Source organism: Meles meles, chromosome 16 (genome assembly GCF_922984935.1).
Source record: "Meles meles chromosome 16, mMelMel3.1 paternal haplotype, whole genome shotgun sequence".
Lineage (NCBI taxonomy): Eukaryota > Metazoa > Chordata > Mammalia > Carnivora > Mustelidae > Meles > Meles meles.
In genome coordinates this window covers 39,947,660-39,951,977 of record NC_060081.1, presented here as the reverse complement: position 1 = coordinate 39,951,977, position 4,318 = coordinate 39,947,660, and the positions used below count along the sequence as shown (strand labels likewise).

General features: G+C 36.9%; 1 pseudogene; it reads right to left on the bottom strand.

Annotated features, from left to right (window-relative positions):
- Positions 1 to 2,182: 2,182 nt before the first annotated feature.
- LOC123927126 lies at positions 2,183 to 2,707 on the bottom strand (annotated as a pseudogene).
- Positions 2,708 to 4,318: the final 1,611 nt, after the last annotated feature.

Genomic DNA, 4,318 nt, shown 5'->3' with positions numbered 1-4,318 from the left:
ATGAGTGGATAAAGAAGATGTGGTATATATATATATCTACATATTATATATATATATATATAAAGTATATATAATATAATATATATTGTGTATATTATATGTAGTATATATTATATATATATGTGTATATATATATATATAATGCAGCCATCAAAAACCAAAATATTGCCATTTGTAATGATAAGGACAGAACTAGAGGGTATTATGCTGAGCAAAATAAGCCAATCAGAGAAAGACAATTATTATATGATCTCACTGATATGAGGAATTTGAGAAACAAGACAGAGGATTAGAGGGGAAGGGAGGGAAAAATGAAACAAGATGAAACCAGAGAGGGAGACAAATCATAAGAGACTCTTATCCTCAGGAAACAAACTGAGTGTTGCTGGAGGGGAGGGCGGTAGGACGGATGGGGTGTCTGGGTGATGGAATTGGGGAGGGTTTGTGCTATAGTGAGTGCTGTGAACTGTGTAAGACTGATGATTCACAGACCTGTACCCCTGAAACAAATAATACATTATATGTTAATTAAAAAAAAAAAGACTGTCCTTTCCCTATTAAATGGTCTTGGCACCTTGGTCAAAAATCATTTGACTCTATACATGAGGGTTTATTTGTGGGCTTTGTATTTTATTCCGTTGGTCTCTATTTTTGTGTTTATGCTATACCACACAGTTTGGATTAACATGGCTTTGTAGTGAATTTTGAAATCATGAAGAGTGAGCCCTCCAACTTCAGTGCTTCCCCCCCCCCAGATTGTTTTAGCTATTTGGGACCCCTTGAGATTTTAGGGTGGATTTTTCTATTTCTGAAAAAAATGCCATAGGAATTTTGAAGGGGCTTACACTGACTCCGTCACTCTGGGTAATATTAACACCTTAATGATAATTAAGTCTTGCCATCTATGAAAACAGAATGTCTTTCCATTTATTTACATCTTCTTTAATTTCCTTTAGAAATATTCTGTACTTTTCACTGTGGACGTCTTTCACCTCCTAGGTTAAATTAATTCTTAAGTATTTAATTTTTTTGATGTTACTGCAAATGGAATTATTCTCTTCATTTCCTTTTCAGATTGTTCATTTTCATGTACAAAAATGCAACTGATATTTCCATGTTGATTTGGTATCTTGCTCCATCCTTTGCTGGTTATTTTTCCTGACAAACATCTTTACCTAAGAAATCAAGAGAAGGGGTAAGAAATGATGGTAGCCACTTCACACAAAGGGATGAGACCCATCTTAGAACTACTTGCCCAAGTTTTTCAAGACGGAATAAAGTTCACTGCTCACAATTAGCACAGAAAATATCTGGTTATAGTACTTGTTTTTAAATGGACATTTACTAGTTCACAGTAAGATCCCACCTGTTCAGGAGACTCCCCATCCCCTTGTGTACAGCCTAAAAGCTAAGAATGCAAACGTTAAGGGAATATAAACTTTTGTTTACAATTCCAGAATTACAACTTAGTACTAGTATCCATAACTATCACAGGTTCACGTAATCTTTAGTTTACTGTCAGAGAGAAAGGCAATATAAGAACATAACCCGTCACTTTGGTCCCAGCCTCCCATTTTACAAACATAGACCCAGGATTCTCGATTTATAGCAGAGTCACCATTCCCAGTCTTTGACAGAGGCAGGCATGTGGCATTGGGGACTGCAAAAGCTGTTCACTTCAGCTTCCTGGGGAGTGCTCTGTTTACCTTCTATATGGTTTTATAACATCTCTAGATGTATAGAAGCCCATGAACGTGCTCTCAACTTCATTCCCTCCTGCAGAAATAAACGTTTAGTTTTATATCTCTCTACCCAAATCATGACAATGACCTTTGGTTCTACATTGTGACATTAAGATCAAGCTATCTGAACGAGTAAAGTCAAAAACTCATTCTTAATTTTTAGAATAAAGATATTTTCAAGGTTATCAAGAGTTTATAAATAACACTGTTCCCCAGTAGCTATTGATCTGTTGACAAGCTAAGAAACTGAATGTACTATTTTGAAACATATAAGGAATTTCATTAGGTTTAGATAAATTAAGACTACAGGTAAAACTTTTCCATGCTGTCTAATCAAGTTACTCATGATGTACACGTTCCCGAGAAGACCCCATTGTAGTGGGGTCTTCTCGGGAAGAAATAACGTGAGTAACCCACGTTATTTCCAAATTTTTCTGCATTCAACTTAAAAGGTATTTCTGAGCTTTCAGGTGAAACTGAACTTTCCTGTCAAATGCTATTGGTCAGATAGGAGAATTTGGTTTATAAAATGGATTCATTGCAAACTTTATGTAAAAATCATAGACATCCATAAGGAAGTTCTTTATTCCTTCTTCTTGCCTAAGTGTAATAAATCTATTTAATAATAAATAAATCTATTTAATAATAATAACAATCTATAAGCATAATAAATCTATTTAATAGTAATAATCTAATAAATTTATTATGCCAAAGCATAATAAATCTCATATGACCTGCAGCAACAAACTCTGAAACAGACCACTCATTGAGCTTGTCGACAGGTTTCAAGCCCGTGTTGTCGGACAGCCACATACCCTCATTTATGAGAGCAGCATGAGTGATGAAAAGGGTTCAGATGACCTATGATCATCTTTGAATTCTGATTTTCCAGCTGGCAAAAATTCCATTTCAAAAACTGGATTACCGTGGTGGCCAGCCATTATAAGGTAGCAGCTTCCAGACATTGCCCTCAAAACACAGCTCCTGCAGGGAAAAGCCGACAATGGAAATAGCCCCCATCCCTTACTTTTTAAAATGTATGCATTTGGACTTTTCCACACAATAGATATTTAGACATATCTCATCATACCTTGGATAGCTTTTCTTTGCACAGATATTCTAAGCCAGAGACCAAACCCCATGTGTTTTCATACCTGAGCTGAGAATAGTTTTAAAGTAGTACCTGCATAATAACCTCCATTCTGCCTTTTGGCCCATAAAGCTTATAATGCTATCTGGCCCTTTAAGGGAAAGTTTGTCAATCCTCCTTCTAAAATTCTAGGGTTGGCCTGCAGTCTATTAAAAGGCCATTTCAACTGTTTCCAGTCTAATGCTATGAAAAATTCTGTGGGTTTTGCTTTCAGGTATATCCGTGGAGTAAACCACTAATCAAGAAAGAAATGCTGGGTCAAGGGGTAGTTGCATTTTTATTTCTGACAAATAATGGAAAATGGCTCTGGAAAGAAATCATAGCCATCAACTTCTCATCAGCTGTGACTCTTCCCTACATGCTTCCAATCTGAATTACTGATCTTTCTAAATTTTGCTGTCCCATTGTTGGAATTTTCTTTTCTTTTTTTTTTAAAGACTTTATTTATTTATTTGACAAAGAGAAGTATAGCAAGAGAGGCAACACAAGCAGGGGAAGTGGGAGAGGGAGAAGCAGGCTCCCCACCAAGCAGGGAGCCCAATGTGGAGCTCAATCCCAGGACCCTGGGATCATGACCTGAGCCGAAGGCAGAGGCTTAACTCACTGAGCCACCCAGGTGTCCCCCATTGTTGAAATTTTCACTCCTTTCATTATAAGTTAGGTTGAGTACATTTTCTTACTTTTTTAAAAATAAGATTTTATTTATTTCAGAGAGAGAGAAAGTGAGAGACAGAGGATGAGCTGGGGAGGAGGGGCAGAGGAAGAAGGAGAAGGAGAAGCAGACTCACTGCTGAGCCGGGAGCCCAACATAGGACTCGATCCCAGGACCCTGAGATCATGACCTCAGCCTAAGGCAGACGCTTAACTGTCTGAGCCACCCAGGCACCCCAGTTGAGTGTCTTTTCATTTATAAACTGCATGTTCTTGTCCTTTGCTCATTTTTTTCCAGGTGGTTGGATTATTGATACTTACCAGCTCTTCTTGTTTTTAAATAACAGCTCTTTATATATTAAGGCAACTGGGTTTTTGATTTATGAGAAGCAAACATTTTTTCCCCAAGTTTTTCATTTTCAAAAACTTTTTAAATAAGTATTTTTCCCTAAATAGACTCTCCCTGTATATAAGTGTAGCAGTCTTTTCTTTTATGGTTTCTGTATTTTATGTCTTACTTAGGAAGATCTTCCCTATTTGGAGATGATCAAAAACAACCCTGGACTTTTCTTCTGGTACTTTATGTTTTTAAAAGTACTTTAATCCATCTGGAACTGACTTTGGTGTAAGGAGTAAGGTATGGCTCCAGCTGGCACTCAGCTGTCCTGAAGCCCTTTATTGAATAATCCATCTTTTTCCCACTGCTTTGAAATGCCACCTTTCCATATATATTTGGGTCTATTTTAGAGTTCTCTAATTTGTTCCATTGATCTGT